The 17,733-nt window shown below is 37.6% G+C and overlaps 1 protein-coding gene across 1 annotated transcript in view; it reads left to right on the plus strand.

Annotated features, from left to right (window-relative positions):
* Positions 1-17,733, plus strand: part of PDZD8 (PDZ domain containing 8) — a 51,443-nt gene that overhangs the window by 27,390 nt on the left and 6,320 nt on the right. The gene's annotated exons all lie outside the window — the stretch shown is intronic.

Genomic DNA, 17,733 nt, shown 5'->3' on the forward strand with positions numbered 1-17,733 from the left:
CCACAGCCTGCTGCAGGAGGCAGTGTAAAAAGCATCAGCTGCGTCCAGGTCTATAACATAGCATATATGCACATTCTTTCTCCCCACAGCTGGGCTTGAAATTGTGAGCTTTCCTCAGAGCACTTGTTGGTCTGCGGTGGGTTCTGATAGCCTGCTATGAGTCTGACCTTCTGGCTTTCACATTTAAAATATTAGGAAAAAGGATTACAAAGTAAAATGAAGTGCTGCCTCCTTCCACACTATTACAGAATGTACATAAAACTTTTGAGTTTCATCAGGGATTAGTTCTTCTGTTCTTTCAACACTTATTACTGACCTGATAAGCATTATTCATTTTAGCATTTAATGTTCATTTTCACTTTTTCCTTAGAGGTTACTCATGCAATTACCAATCTCTGGTACGTATTCTCTCATTTTTACTTTCATATCTTCTATATCCTTTAGATAGTTCCTAGTTAGAGTAGAAACTGTAAGCTTGTCTTATTATGCAACTTCACATTTAAAATAAACAATTACGAAGGAAGTACAGCATGATCTCTTTTCGTTAAGAATGCTTGCAAAATACAAGCCAGGCACCATGCTGTAGTGCATCACTGATGCCCTGTGCTGATTTACTTCTTTATTCTTCTCACCTGCTCAAAACATTGGATGTGGGAAAGAGTTCTAAGTAGGTTTTGCAGCAGCTGTGTTTCTTGTTTGCAAAGAAGTTGATTTACAGTGATAGCCAATCTTGCTAAATAAATAGATGGCTGGCTGATGCATGAGAGCTAACTTTGTTTATATAAACAGTGTGGCCTATTGTAAGAGAGATAACAGTGTTTCATTGACCAGAGTAAACAAAATGGTTTCTGGGCAATTTAGTACATTTTGGGAATGACTTTCTGAACTATGTTGTTATGTCCTGTTGTGATGCTGTGCAGCCAGGAAGCCAGCAGCTGTGCTGGTGGTTGCTGCATGTGGCTGCAGTAGAGGGGGAAGGATGGGGGTGGAAGGCTCAGGACTTTCCTCCCTTTGGAATGTTCTTTTATGAGTGAATCATCCGTGCAAGTTCTTCTTCCTGAGGGTCATAATGCCCAAAAGTAGGTGTTTGGCTTTGTGGTGTGGTGACTATCATGTTAGATAGGTGGCTTCCAAACTCTGGAAGTCTGATGTCTGTTTTCAAGAATCTTTTATTTTTTTGAAAGTCAGACCTTTAACTGGCATCACATTCATCCCAGAGTGTTCTTTCTCACTTTGGTATATTCAGACTCAATTCTTTGGCTCTGAAACACATGGGGGGAAAAAAGAAAGACTTTATTGACTTTAAATGGAATTATTATATGGAGTTTCTTTTACCAGCTGACAGAGTGACCAAGTGTTTCATATCCAAGACATAAGCTGAGAGACATAATATTGAAACTTTATCAATTTAAAATGTGACAATTTGTATGAAGTTGTTCTCTGAAGCAATTGTTTGCCTGTCAGGGTTCATGGAAATGATTAATAGAGCTGAGTCTTTAATTTGGAGTCTCTAACTTACAGTAGGGATCTGACTATCCATCTGCAGCAATTGAAGTGTTAGACATAGGCTAGAGTCTGGTTGGTGAGTATGTGACTTGAGGCTGTACTTCTTTTGCTCATCTACTTTGGCCTAAGCGTTGTACACTTAGAAGGGTGATGTGCATAAGCACAGCTGTTTATATTGATTTTAAGTAGTGATGAGCATCAACCTCTTTTCTGGTTCTCTGTATAATTCAGATTTCTTACCTAGTAATGGCCCTGTACATGTGTGTTCCTGTCCTGGATTTCAGCAGCTACCCTTCTGTTCTAATGAGTTGGAGAGATGGTATTCAAATCTTCTTGACTGTTTTATATGTAGACCACATTAACATGTCCTTAAAGTACTCGTTAGTAGAGAAAATCTCAGTACTTAGGTCTGATTCTCACTGCTGTTGTAGTTGGTGTAAATACAAAAATTACATTAGATTAAATGAGTATAATCAGGCTAAATGCCAGGAAGAAACTTGAATGAAGGTTTTGGAAAATATCCTTATTTAATTGGCATTTAATTAATTATATATAGTACGATAATTTCAGAATTAAAGATTTCACTGAAGAACCTACTATTCTTTAATATAAGTACTTGATGTCCTTCCACAGAAGGAAAATGAATGTTCATGCCCCACAGACAGTTGATATGTAGTGGTCTGAAATTGTGGTTGAAGTGTCAAAATACAGGGCTATGAACTACTGAATGACTGCAAAGAAAGCCTTTAATTTTGTGGGAGGAATTCCTTATTCTGAGTACAGTCTTATGTCATGTTGCTATCTTTATGAAGTCAAATGAGTTAAGTAGTTCAAATTCTTGGACTCGAGGTGCTGTGTTGTTACATGGGTTGTGTCTCACCTTTCTGGAATGCTGTAATTATTTCTCATTGTCTCAAATTAACTATTCTTTTTGTTCTTTTTCCCTCTAATCGCAAGCCAAAGCAGAGATCAGATGCTTGTCTCTTGGTGTTAAGTCTTTTACAGTCTTTCAGGGTGTTGCTCAGCATCTGGAGGTCACACATTGAATGAGGATGGTGTTTGGAGTACACGTTACTGTTATTGTTCTCATTAGCTACAATACTGTGGTTGTTTTCTGTCATTGATTCTATGATTCTTAGAATTGCTCAGGTTGGAAAAGACCTTAAAGATCATCAAGTCCAACTGAAACCTAACCATATTACCCTAAGAATAACAGGGGAGAAATCTGGTTTTGAGGGCAAAAGTGCGTGCTCTGACTAATAGTACACAAGTGGTTGTTCTCCCTTTTACTTAGGGATTACTATTTTTAAAATGCTTTTGGTAATGATGGAAAAAAAGCCTGAGCAGGCATTTTGTAATGCAGATGTGGTATATAACACGGGCTCTATAACTGTGGCAGACAGAAATGAGAAAGTAATATGGGTGGGCAGCATAGCAGTTGCCCTACAAAAGCCTGGAGGATCAAAAATGCAATTGCTGCTTCCCATCACGCAAACAAAACGACTAAAAGGTCATTCCAGTGTACAAAGGTTAGGGAGAGCAGCCCGATACTCTGCAAAGGACACCTATGCATCGGAAGTAATCAGAAGTGAGTCATCGTTTTGAAAAATGGAGCATTTCTCTTAATGCAGGCTATTAAAAGGCTGGCTCCATTCAATTTTAGGTAAGATAAATAGACTCTTTGAACTATGATGTCTTTACAGATATCTTAAGCAAAAGTCAGTATCTTCAGACCTTTACTCACGTCATCTGTTTCCATTTTTAGCTGCTTAGCTTTTAACAAATATAACATCTGCACACCCTCAGATCCATTTGATGTTAACTGAAACTATATATTTTCTTTAGCTGAAGGAAGAAAACAACCCCCAAAAAAGCCTCTAGAAATCTGAGGCTGGACATCCAGAAAGCTTGAATTTTTAATTGTTTTTAGTTACAAAACTATTTTTTTATCCGAATATAATTATATATATATGCATATTCTATGTACACACATACTTTTAATGTTGGAGTGTGTATGTGTGTGCATGTATATATGTGCATTTATGTATATATAAAATCAAAAGTATCAGTTGTTCTGCAGTTAAATTTACATGATGATTTTTTTGGATAGCAAATTGACCCAATGTTTAAAAATGTAGTTTGTTACAATAACTTGTAACTCATGAGACATTGGCCTGGAACTTATCTGGAACTCATTTGAACTTACAGTTCTAATCTTGTAGGAGAGAATCAAGAAATGCAAAGATGATGGATGGTTAGCAGAGCAATTGCAGAAATTTGGTTCTAGGTTCTCAGGTAGTTAAATCATACATCTGTGGGAGTAAAGCAAGAACAGGATGTACAGCAGCTTGTAAACTCAAAATACTTACATAACTATGAATTACATCCTAAGTAAGCTTACGAATACAGTGTTCACAACTTCCTAATACAGCCAAGCATTGTAATCTTCTCAGCCTCCCCTTAAAACTGATGATTTCCGTTGGTCTCAAAGCTGATGGAAATTTGTGGATAAGTAGAAACAAAAATGCACATACGCAGTAAGAGTTCAATAATAGAATAAGTTACCTGCATGAGAAGTAACATAGTAAAATTATAAATTAATGTTCAGTCACTTGGTGCTTCTGTGAAAATGTGGAGTCAACATTAATTTGAGCTATGTAATCTGTTGTTAGGGGATACGAGATGAACCCTGTGACAGGGATGTTAACAGATGGTGTACAACGTTCTTTTACTCAGAAGTTTGAATTTGAGACCTGTTTATAGACCATAAATGAAGCTGAGCACGGTGGAGTTTAAGTTTGGCTGGCTGCAGTGCAGGTTGGGTTGGAGGAGCCCATTGTGATGCAAATCACAGTTCGGGGAGCAGAGGCCATGGGAAGCTCAGCCTCTAAGCACACACCTGATCTGAGATAAAAAGCAAATGCAGACATGTGCTTTAAATAACTCTTAAATTGCAAATTCCATGCTGGCGGTTTGCTGCTGCTATCTCTTTTGTCTCTTGAATGAGCTGAAAAACCATAGATTTATATTGTTGTCATCTTGCTGAGGTTTACTTGTTAAAGGTTATCCAGTTTTTTTTTTTTCCCTTCTTTTTTGTGAATAGTATAGTAAATAATGGAAGTGCATTGGAGGCATGGGTAAAACTTGGTCCTGTTGGGAGGCAGTAACTTAAGTTGCTTGTCCGTGGATTTAGATCATGCAGTGAGGTTGATGCTAAAGTTCTTTACAGTAAAGATTGTAGGAAGAAAGCAGTTTGCAAATCAGCATGGGAGAAAAAACTTGGAGTGCTCCAGCTGTGTACAGTAAGTAGTTGAGGGGGTGGAAAAAAAGGACTGTGGGCAAGGGGGAATAGATCTTAAACTTATAACTCAAATGCCACAAAATGGAAAAGGAGCTGGTAGTGAATGACATGCAGGTGAATGTGTTCTATATAGGTGACCTTGTTTCATGTGATATCTGAAACAGAGCAGTTATGTTTGCTTTGGAGGTCTTCGACCTGTTGCATTACTATGATGGGGTGAAGCCCAGTGCTTGAGTTTCCTTAGCTTTGCTGTTCTGCTTAAAAATACAGAAGAGTAAGGGAGAGTTAAGAGTTTTTGTTGATTGCTGGCAGTTTGTTTTAAGAGTGACTTTAATGTAGGGTGTGAAAAAGCAAGAGTTCAGACAGTTTTGACCCGAGGAAAATTCTGTGCTAGAGTAATAGGGTAGGATGTGTTGGGAGTAATATACTACTACATTGTATGTTCAACTGGGGGAGGGGGAGCTTTAGAGGGCAGTTGTAAGACCTCTGTTGGCCGAGCAGTCTTGTCAGTCAGCAAAAATAAATGGCTCAGGAAAACCCTTAGAGTTTCTTTGAAATTTTCCAGTAAGGAAAATACTCAAGGCACTAGGGAGTTCTCTGAGCAGTACTTAGGGATGTAATATCTGTTAATTATTAAAAGAAAGCGGGTGCAGTATTAAAGGAGAGCAAATAATACCCATTAATGTGGTGCAGGAGACCAGGTGTGATGATAAATAGCTGCATGAACAGACCAAAGGACATCTAACAAGGATAAAATCACCACCACAGTCATTGCAGTAGTAAGGTCATGGGAATACAGCAGCTGTAAATATTTGGCTAGTGTGGAATCTTTTAATGTACCTAGTTAATGTACATATTATCTATAGGTAGTAGAAACTCGAAGATACTTGTAATTATACTATCAAGAACATTAAACAGCAGATATACTGACTATAGCAATTATATATATAACTACCTGAAATTGAGCCAATTTTCCTGCTGTAGTCAGTATTTCTGCTGTTTAATATATTAATATTAATAATCTATTAATATATAAAAATATAGTTCCAAACAAGATTGAACTCTAGCTGAACAGTGTGTCTGGTTATTAGACTAGAGCCAGGGTAATGTGGAGTGGAAGAGACCTTGAGAGGTAATCTGGTCCTTCCAGATCACAGCAGGGCTATTAAATTCATTCAGACTACTTTAGACTAAACTGCCCTTTTTACTTGAGACCAGTCTAGGAGTATTTCTGTACTGATAGACTCAGAGTAATATTTCCTTGTATTACAGATAGTCCAGGCAGGAGGCAGTTTTAGCCTAAATACTCTTAGCAAAGCAGAGGAAATAATAAATGTATGATGTTCTTGTTTATTTCATTTCTGCAGTCTGGCTACAGGGGATGTTTGGACAAAGCATGGGAACATCTATGATGGATTTCCATTCCTTGCAGACAATATCTGAACAAAGAATATTTTTTAACAATTTTGCCTGCTTTGATAAATGTTTTTACTTCCACAATGGTTTTGAAGTTTTAGCTGTTGAAGAAGAATCACAAATAACATTTTCTGAGAATATGTTTGTGATAACAAGGAATGAATGTTGGCCACTGTTGTGAACGAAGATGGTGAGATCCTTGCCAACTGATCTGTAGAAGTGCATTTGGAACCACAATCTTGACTACATATGATTGAGATAACCAGGGCTTGTAATTAATTCCTGAACATAAAGCTGCTAGGAGGAAACAAATTTGTAAAAGGTCACTAAAACAGTATTCTCTTAGGTCTAATAAATGGAATGAAAGTAAACCATGCTTACCATAAAGTAAAGAACGTGTTTCCAGCTAGGATCACACAATTTGCTTTTTACAAAGATTAGTTTCATTTTGGATTTTGTTTGGCCAGCTGGGACTGCAAACCTGTAGATGCACTGGAATAAGACCAAATATGCTCTCTTTTGTGAGTTCAAAAAATAATGAAGTGGACCAAAGAGATCTGTTGATATTGCCAAACCACCACCCCAACATACACAAAATACTGTTTCCAGTTCAACTCAGAAGTAAGCTGTTCTTTCAAAATGGCAAACAAAAAAAAAAAAAAAAGCTTCTCCTGAAAGTACCGAAATTAAGTCCATGTTGGTATTTTGTGACTTAGCAGTGTAGAATTCTTTCACTATAAATCAGTATAAATTATCTTCTGGGACTCTTCTTCCAATGATATTCAAGTATGTAAAGTGAAAGGTTTTTTTCAAACTTCTAGAGTTCAGGAAGAAGGGCAAGCTGTGCGTGATGGCAACACATGTTTATTCATTAGGATTTTCTGACACTGAAGGCTAGCAGACTTTTAAGTTTAAAATTAAAGAAGAAAAAAAGCACCATGCTGCCAATTTTATCTTCCCAAATTGTATGTCTCACAAAAAAAGGGAGTTCTTTATACCTTTCTCTGTCTGATTAGATAGTAATATTTGCATGACAGTCATAACTGAAGTATAACATTGTGCACAAATAGCTATTTAAAAATGCAAGTGTGGCTTTTCAAGTAGTTTGTGTAAATAGTTTTAATAACCAGAGGTCTGCAGCAGTGAAGCTATGGGAATTTGCCATGGTACCTCAGGTGTGGACATGCAGGCAGCAGTTCTCTAGTACAGCCTAATTATTTTCTCGCTCTGTTTTTCTTTCCCTCCACTCCGTAGATGTGGTGGTTTTACCCTTCCCCACCCCCAGTGTATGACTAAAAATAATTTCCTGACTACACTGTACTTCAGCTTTCAAGAATGTTTTAGAGATTGAACGTTTTCTTGAGTTAATGCATCTCTTGCTCTCACCAAATACACCGAAGAATGAAGTGACTATTAAGAATTGAGAGCAACTTATTAAGTAAGTTTGTACTTTTGCATCCTAATGCTTTTACTATATTTCACCTCTTTTACTTTATTGACTTTATTACCATAAGCAATTTCATCCTTCATCACACTGCGCGTTTGTTCTTCTGTGAGGCTCTAATTTCTGTAATCTGTAGGTATTCAGATCCTATTTTTATTATCAAGATTTCTAACTTAGCTTGTTCTTATGGTCAGGAAATGCACTTGTTTATGGCTTCATTGTTAAATATATATATACGTATTTTTAACTTGTGCTTAAACTAAACTTTTACGTACTTTGCTAGCTCTGTTTTCAGTGCACGCTCCACTTTATTGACAACTAACTTTTAAAATAGTACTTTTCCTGTACCAATTGAAATAAGAAACAGACTTGGAATCTTTAGTACTGGGTGCAGTGGTTATGAAAGTGAATCTTTCTCAGGGGAGTTTTCAGAGAGCTCTTAAATCACAGTGCAGCATTTGGTAGGGTTGCAGCCTTTGGCTGCTGAGGGCCCCGCGTTCGCACTGCTAGCTTGTCTTTGTCAGCCAGCAGACCTTCAGTGATGGTCATGGAAGTATAGCACTATAGACTCATACTAAATACACAAATTATTTTTTGTACAGGATGTTTTCATCAATTTCTTCGATGTGATTTCAGTGTCTTACTCATTTGATAAAGCTCACTGAAGTGAATAAATCTGAAATATTGATACAGAACTAAAAAAAAAAATTTAAAAATTGTGTTTTCGTGCAGATTCTATCCAAGTAAATAAACAATTACCACCTTAATATGTAAGAAAAAAGCTGTCCCTAAGTATATCTTGTAATGCATATGTGTTTTACAGTCTTCTCAGCCCCTTGTTAAATATACATTTTTGAAGACACGTGTCTTTCTCAAGCACCCTGTAGTATTGGATAAATCTTTGTTCATTTTTTAAATTGAACGGGGAATGAGTTGTAAATTTTTCTGTTGAACTAATTCATGGCAGTTCCAAACAAGCCTTCTTTCTGGTGTCACAGGAGAGAAGGGGAAATTGAAATAGAATGGGAAATTGAAATAGGATGGAAAATTGAAATAGGATGATCATGTGTTATGAAATCTGCTGGGTATTTTTCTTATATATTTCACTAGCTATCAGTAAGAGCTGTTGTTAATTTAAAAATAAGAGTGCATAAAACCAAAGTATGGGAAGTGGTGAGTACTACAGTAAAATGAAAAGTTTTTAAACCTGGCTATTTGGCACTTTTGCATGCTTCAGTGGCACTACGGTATCTCAAATGTGTGTGGCTTTTTTTTTTGTTTCTCTTTCTGTATTTGTTGTGATGCCACCTTCATGCTTTGCTACCTTCAGAGGCTGGGTAAGTTAAGGCAGAGAATTCTGCAAGAATTGTGACAAAGTCAAGTGCTTTAATTAGTATTTCTTTTTGTTTGGGATTGTTTCAGTGGACATCCATTGTAATTGGGCTTGTAATTGTCTGAAATAGTTATCCCAGTTCTATTTTCTTGCCAATGTGCTATCTATCTACAGGGAACAAATCCTTCCAAGTGTATGATCCCATTGTTTCCATGGAGAGAAAAATATAACATGAAAACTTCAGACCTTTGGATCTTCGAAGCGCTTGTAGAAGTTCAGCTCCGTAGTTTGCTAGCGTGTTGATTCTGCATGCAGCTCGTGTTCAGTTTCTGAATCATTCTTTTGATAGACTGGGAAGTGATTTTTGTGTGTTTGGGAGGAGGAAAATTCTGGAAATGTTTCAAGTGCAAAACAGATATAGCTAAGTATTGATTTCGTTTTCACAGAGAATTGTCTGTATTTGACTTGGTGTGAAGACCTTTTCAGTTTATAGCTGTGGCAATTTTCCTAAGTGATGAATGGTAACAGTATGAAAATGTGGCATGTAGGTGTGCTGTTGTCTTGGTGCCACTAATTAGATGTGACACTGAGCTCCTATTTTGCTGCCTGCCAGCAACTTGTGCCCTATAACCATAAACAAATTGATTTGACATGATGTGTTCAGCAGAATAACCAGAAATAGATGTATGGTCCTGGAAATCTTTACTGTTTATTTAGTTATGTTTATACTGCAGTGTTTTGTCTGGAACTTAATTAAGTTTGCATTAAGTGTGATTTGGATTCTGTTCTACTTAGAGGAAGATTATGATGTACAAAAGCTTGTTCTTCTTGCAGTAATTCTTCAGCACAGGCTGGATACAGATCCCCAGCTTTTCCAGGGTTGGCACTGTAGAATTTCTGCGGTAAGCTGATCTGGTTTTACCAGGTAACAGTGGGCTGGGGACAACATGTGTAACCAGAACTCAGTTTTGATCCAGGTGGACCCTCTGCTTAACCTCTGAAGAGTTGTTATAATGATAAATCACATTATTGTGTCTCCTTTAGTCCCTTTGGCTTCAGCCACTTCTGTGGGATTGTGGGAGCCTGAAAAATGATCAGGTCATATGGGATGTTGGTTTGCGTTTTGCTGTAATGGCCATTTAGGCATTTGTTAATATTGATGGGAAATGTAGCAGTTGTCAAGAAGGTGATGTGAGTACAGGGTGTAGAAATCACCAGCTGTGATTACCTTAAGTCATGTATTATTTTAAACTGTCCAAGTACATTGATTGCAGATATGTGTCAGGTCACTGTTGCTTAGGCTATGTTACTGCTATAAGGGTGTAACTTGTGTTACCAGAAAATGCAAGTCTGCTGGTAAGACTGAGTTTTTACATCTTTTTACTCTCTTGGGTCAGTAACTGTTTAAATATCAGACTTTTAGTAAGTCAAATAATACTGCTTGACTTGACTTCCTCCCTTTTGCCATGAAGCCTGGTGTCAGAACACCTTTACAGCTAAAGGCACGCAGTGCTGGAGCCTGGTGGCAGGGATGGCAGAGCCCTGGCCTGTCCCTGGGCTAGCTGAACAAGCTGCTGCTGCCCTGCAGCACCCAGCTCTTCCTCAGAGCAGTTTTGTCAGCAGTTGTGCTCCTGCCATGAACCTGTGGGTTTTGGTGAAGACTCCCAGGTGAGAAGTATTTATGAAGCTTCTGCTGTCTTATGAAAGTGAGCTGTACTCCAGATGTGACTTTCTGAAATTACTGTTACTGAAAAGAAAACTCTCTGCTCCAGAGTAAAATAAGCCTATAAATAATGTGCTCATTCATTCTCAATGTTTTTCCTTCAGAAATGTAATTTTTAAGCCTTTTAAAATGTAACTTTTGGGCCTTTCAGTGAGAACTAAGAGTTAAGATTTGTACGTGTTAGAAAGCAGTGTTGTAGATTTAATTTCCATGGAAACTGCCATCTGTGATGACTGTACAGACAGTGGGTAATAACTTTTTCATATTTTTAATTTTGATGGCAGTATCCACATCAGTAATCAGATTGATGCTGCTAGCTGCAACAGGCAGGCAATGTCTTTGTGTGAAGCAGAAAGCTCTGCATGGTGCCTATTGATTCCATTATGAAAAATTCTACCCGATGTTCTAATGATTTGTCTTTATTACATGAAGATTAATTGAATTGTTTGATAAGGACTAGTTAGTTCTAATATAAGCAAAAGTAATTACTAGTTGCTCTAGGGACTTCCTTCTGATATATTTACTTGAATGTGTTCTTTTGTTTTTCTCCTCCACCTCTGGAGTGATGAACAAAACCCCGGACCTTTCCCTTCTGTACATGTACTCAAAGCACCAAACACTGCTATGTTCTCATTAATCTCACATATCTGTAATTTGCAGCGCAACAATTTAAACCAATTTACGCAAAGGAAGCCATAAGGAAGGTAAACTCTATTGATTCTGTCTTGCACGCAGTGCTAGTAATCATCTTGTTCTTTAACAAGCACCTTCAGTAAGCTTATTTCAGTGTTTGTTGTTAGCCTGCCCAAAACTTTCACAAAATACTCATGTAACTGAGTCATCCTGAAGTAACACCGGAGAAAGCCTTTTTTCTATCAAAGGCATGAATGGTGGTGCAAGATTTGCAGAAATCAATCTTTTCTATTTTTTTCTGGGCCAAAGGAAGACACCCCAGTTGGGTTTAATAACGAGCAGAAGGATGTCAGAGCACTTAGAGAAGAGCTACGTCAGTGTTTGTACAAAATTGCTCTCCAAAAAAAGCTCTGCGCATAAAACTGAAGGTCAGCATTGTACCTGCCTCTGACACTTCCAAGTTAAATGCATGTTTTCCAACTCCTTGTTTGTCTTTAACTCTTCCATTCAGCTCGTGTAATTACTGTTTAGTGAGAATGCCTCAGCAATACATAATTGCTGAACAGCTCACAGTTTGCATGTCGTGTAGCCCGCTTCCTTGTGCCATCAGCAAATGCAGGTTAGTGTTGTTTCAGGAAAAGAGTGCTTGCAATGCATCACAAGAGCTGGTGGAAAATAGCACGTAGCTTTTTGCTTTGTGCAGTACCTAGCTTGTTCTGTTTCTTGCTGGTGACAAATGTTTTTGGTGCTCATTGGGTAGGCATGCAGCTGTTTAACGTTACTGTTGTGAATTGTCACTGTGATTCCAGACAAATAGTGTGTGATAGTGGAGTTAGACACATGCATAACAGTCACAATTTAAAAGAGGTGATGCAGAACAAAAAATAGTGATGCCCACTGGCTTTCTACATCACAGGACTAGTAAAAATAAATAAATAAATGAATAAATGTATCTTCTTTCCTAAAGAAAAATGTGGACTGCATTGCAGCCTTAGTTTGATGTAATTGTGTATCTATCCATGTGCATGGACTGTGATTCACAGAGCCAGAAGAATTACCAGCAAAGGCTCTTTTTCTGTCTCTATCACCATGAGAACTCTTTCAGTTGTTTCCAATGCTCCACAGAAAACAAAATTGGCTACTGTTGTGCAGTGATTCCACTGCTAGTAATCCCCATCTCTCTTTGTGACACATTTGCTGTACAGATTCCTTTACTGATAATGTTTTTGTTTTGTTTTGTTTTTTTTACTGTGGCACGTACTTTAAAAATCGCATCTGTTCATAGGAAATTGTCCCATGAAAATTGCTTCCAATATAAATGACTTGATCTGAAACTCTTATTTTTCAGGCAGTGCTTTCAGTTTGCCTGAACATTTTCGCTTTGCAGAATTTTCCGTCATCACTTCCGACCTCTTTGTATTTCCTGAGATTTGTTCAGTCAGAAATGTCCATTAATCAATTAGTTATTAATTCTGGCAGGCAACTGATACCTGTTTTCTATGGCTGATATTATTCTTAGCGGCTTGGATAAAGTTCTGTGTTATACTTAAGGATATTTGCAATGGTCAAGGAGAGAAAGAGGAAAACAGTAAAATCTTAGATCCACACTGTCAAAGCAATTGAAAGAAGGACCACACTGCTGACCATGCACAGTACAGGACTGTGATATCAATATACCTGAATAATTCAGACCAAGCTACTCTGTACTAAATTGAAATACAGTCTTTAGAGTGGGCTAATTCCTCCTGTGCAGCTGCATCAGTATCAGAATACAGGCTAGCACAGTTACGGCCAGTGTATTCATTCTGTGGCATAGTCACAGGAGATGGGAAGAACTTTTTGTTCCCTGGGCATTTCCAGATACCAGCAGAGGCACTGATTCTTTTGAAGGCAAAGCTGTTTGCCTTCAAATATATAAACTGCTCTGAGAGGAGGGGAGAAGAAATGAAGAAGTGGAGTGCAGGTCGTTCATAGGACGAGCTGACTGCTGGAACTGGTCACAGCTTAGGAAAGCAGACAAGCAGGTGAACAGTTTGAAATGGCTGTGCAGCTCCTGTGTGTTGCTCAGTTGTACTGAATTTTGTATTTGTTTTGCTGTATGTTATTTGTGTTGCTGTATGCTCTGTACCCAGAGGACCACTTGGCAGTTCCAGCCTAAGTTTCTGAAGAAATCTTTTTTTTTTATTTCCATGCAGCTGTGTATATCAATACATTTATAGGCACGTAAGACGTGATAGCAGTGAACCTAGGTTGTAATTGTTGATGATCAATACATACTGTATTGATTACTGAGCTATTTAAGCATTCATAAAACAGGGCTAACTCTCAGATGCTCAGCAAACTTTCTTCTGTTGTTGAGAGTTGTCTCTATGCCTGGGAAATTAGAGTCTGTCATCATGGATTCCTTGGTCAATATCCACATCAGACAGTTCGTGCTTAGATTGAAATCTTCTCTGAACGTTCAGAACATTGCTTTTTTTTTTTTTCTTCTTTTTTTTCCTTCAGAACACTTCTTCTGGTGTTTGTGAGGAATGTTTCATGAGTTTGGTGATCCCTGCTTCCTTTGACTGTCTGATCTAACCCATATAATTAAGCTAGCAATCAATTCCCCATGTAGGTCATATTATCGAAATCTGTCATTATAGGGTTGAAAAAGCAACAATTTTTGACAGATTATATACCAGAAACTTTTTTTAATAGTATAAATATGAGTCTCCTGAATAGAAGCAACTGCTTCCCAGTTTTGTTCTTTAATGTTATTGTTCTGACATGAAATCTTCCTTCCTTGCCTCACAATGTGAAGGGATCTCTGTAATACTTCATAGGCACATTGTAGACATTTTAACTGTACTTTTTCCCCTGAACACATCAGAGCATCCTTGCAAGAATACACAAGATCCTTTATAGTAACTCTTACTAGTTGGAAAAAGTTAAGCTTTTATCTGCAATACAGCATAGAAAGTGATGTGTTAATGACATCATGCAGCATGACAATGAGCAAAAGATATTTGTAGAAGTATTAATCTTTAGTTGATATAAATCAGTAAGATAAGATTTCTTGTACAGTGCGAGGAAGCATTTCTTGGTGTTCAAAATTTATTGTCCGTATTTTTTGATGTACATTATGTCATCTTAGAAACTCAAAATGAAAGTGTTTTATCTAATGCTAACTTACTGTGGTCTCATCACTATGATGTATTGTTGATGATGTTTTTACCCCTGTATCTAAAAAGTACATAGTGAAGTTTTAGAAGCAAACAGTAGATGAGATGGCATCACACTTGTATCTGTAGTATGCAGGCAGATGCCCATGAGAGGCGTGTTCATCATCCCTTTGCATTTGCAAACACTTTCAAACCAGCATTTTTAGGAGGCATTTGGAGATTAAATCTGATCCTATCTGAACAGTTATCCAAACATTCAGCTATAAATTTCTGTATTCCTATTCACTTGCTGTGAAGTTCAATATTGATGTGTTTAAAGATGATTTTCACAAACATCTTTTAAGCTTTCAAAATGAGGAGACTAGGGTAGGGTGAAGCTATGAGACACAACTAAATTCTCTGCACATTTCTAGACTGTACTTCCACTACAGAGCAAAGTGTTGGAGGAGTTATACCCCACGCTGGCTCTTTGTATGCATTTATGCCTATAAATGAACTGAAGCCTTTAGTGTGAAATCAATGCTTATATATTTTGTTCTCTAAAAGTCAGGCATCCACAGCTGTGCATCAAACAGTTTTATTAATTTTAAAGTGAGCGGGAATCTTGTCGTCTTCTCATTTTTTGTACTTGAATAATAAAACGCTGAGGAAATTACTTACTCTTCAGATCTGAGCTGTGTTCCATTCGTGTTCCACGGCATCTAATGTTACCGTGAAGGGTCTGGGGAATGCTTACTTTTAATTAAAAATACATACCCAAATTATATGACATAATTCAGTTCTAACACTTCCAATATAAACTGTCTGTCTTTCACTAACAAGCATGTCATTTTATCTATTTGATCTTGCACCTTGTTGAAGCAACTGCAGTGGAAAGTTTGCAGGAACTAGCATCTATTAAAGTAAATCTCATTCCGTATGATATAGCTAATTGTTTAAAACTTGTTTCTCCGAAACACTGCTGTTAATTTTTCTCTCTTGGAGCAAGTTTCCTTTGTAATAATTGTCCTTTGTTTATCAGCAGTTCTCTAATACCTGCTCTGTCATTCACCTGACTTACAGCTTCTGATGTTCCAGTTTCCGGTAGATCTTGCATTTTTCATGCTTCTCATGTTTTATTTGAGGTGTAACACAGCCATGTTGGGTGCACAAAGATGCTGCTGGTTTTCTTTTCTTGTGTTCTGAAAAGCTTGCAGCTAGCTGGAGGTGTGAGGGGTGCTGGCATTTGGTGAAACTGAGAATTGTCAGAAGGGGAAAAAAAAAAAAATCAAGAAAACTGTTCATCTGGTTTGGATTGATACATTAAACTGGTTTACTCTGTGACTCTGTGACTGTGCCAAAGTTAATAAAACATTGGGATGAACAGGATGAACTTTGCTTGCTATGTTCAAAGGCCTTCTCCTTCCAAAAGCAGCTTTCCCCTCAGATACCATTCAGTTATTGCACATCTCCTCACCACAAGTGATTCGTGCACGTTCTAATAAGCAGTCGGTGTCCCTGCATGGAAGCCAAATGTGCTGAGATACCGAAGTGTCTTTGGGTCCCAGCTGTCCTTAGTTGCTTTTATGTGGTCTGGCCCTGCGGGAAGAGGAAAGAGTGAAATGCTGGAAATCACCTCTGAGGTTTGTCCTCTCTTGAAGCAGAGTATTTGCATTGCTATGTCAGACCACTGTTGAGAGCTGCTCAAAGAGGTCCTTGAATTCAAAGGGAGCTTAACAGGATAAGGATCTATATTGACAAACACTATAAGAAGGAGGTTTTGGTAACTTTTTTTCCCTTTTGCCATCTAAGAATGCTCTTTTCTCCCAAATTCTGTTGGTCATGCAATCTGCCATGATTTGCAAGTACCAGCAGCAATTAGAGGTCCTCACTGCCTTTTTCAAGTGCTGGGTGTTGCAACACTTTTTTTTGTTTTTTAACCTTGTGATGTTCTTTATTGAAGAGAGCTTACTACTTTCTGAAGAACGAAAGGCCGTTGCTTCTCTGTGCTGCTCTTTGGAAGGATGAGGAAATGTAAAGGAAGGTAGATTTTTAGTGAGGTAGCTCCTACAGAAATATGATGGCTGTCAAGCAAGCTTAGAGCAGTGTTTTTGTAGTGACACAACATTAATTGGGATTCTTGTGACTTAAAATTGTCATGTCTTATTTACTAACTCCAGTTCTGGAGGTGAAAATCCAAGCCTTTGTAAGACTTAGGAAGACACTGTATATCATCAAAATATCACCAGAAGATATATCCATAAAGGAGCTTAACTGCATTACATGAATAATTTAGATTAAGAGCAGAATTCTCCTGTTTGTTTTTTTTCTCCACCAGTCTGTCTAGAGATCAATTTATTTCTTAAAATTCTCTCAATAATGGCTCTGTACTTCCTGGGCTAATGAAAAGTAGAGCAAAAAAATGTGTGTAGGTTTGCTTTTTGGTCTATGTAATGTTCTTACTGAGATGGAAGTTCCTTTTCTTATCTTCATGATCATAGCTTCATTATCTATTCAAACATGAAGATCTGGAAGTTCTTGTCCAATCTAAACTTAAAGCGGGACTTTCAAAGTAAAAGTAAGAGTTAAGTACTTCAGAGTCTGTGGCAAATCCCAGAAGTGATTGCCTCCTCGTCTGGTGGTAACATGCAGAGGTGTATTGCATAGAGAGATTGACTGGTGAAGGGATTTTTGTTGCAGGTGTTTGCTACTGGGGCAAATTTGTGTAATTTCTGTTCTTGACAGTCGAAATACTAAACTAGTGCTTGCATTAATTGTAACTGAAAATTAACATTTTTTAATTTTAAAAGTTTCTCTTCCACAAATGTTTGTAATTCTTCTATGCTTTGTAGCAGAGTTTGAGTTTGTATGTTGCATATCAGTTGGGATGACATAAATGGGAATGACCTGGAAAAAAAAAAAAAGCCAAAAAATACCATTTGCTTCTGTAAGGGACTTTTTGTGTTATAGAAGAACCTTGAGTCTTGGAAATGCAATTAAGCTTATACTGGATCTTGTTATTCATGCGTAGTTTCTGGCACTCTCAGTAGGTTAATGAAGTTTGAGAGAGCATCTCTTGTGCAAGTGGGAAATGCAGAAATTAACTGACAGAACTTAAAGTTAATGCAGGTTGGCTTTAAACTCAGTGCTGATTTTGTGCCTGCTGTTAATCGGGTAGCAATTTTACCTTAGTAAAGAAGTAAACAACAAAAGGTGTTTTTTAGGATTATAGCC

The sequence above is a fragment of the Tympanuchus pallidicinctus genome, unplaced genomic scaffold (assembly GCF_026119805.1).
Source record: "Tympanuchus pallidicinctus isolate F22 unplaced genomic scaffold, pur_lepc_1.0 scaffold16, whole genome shotgun sequence".
In the NCBI taxonomy this organism is placed as follows: domain Eukaryota; kingdom Metazoa; phylum Chordata; class Aves; order Galliformes; family Phasianidae; genus Tympanuchus; species Tympanuchus pallidicinctus.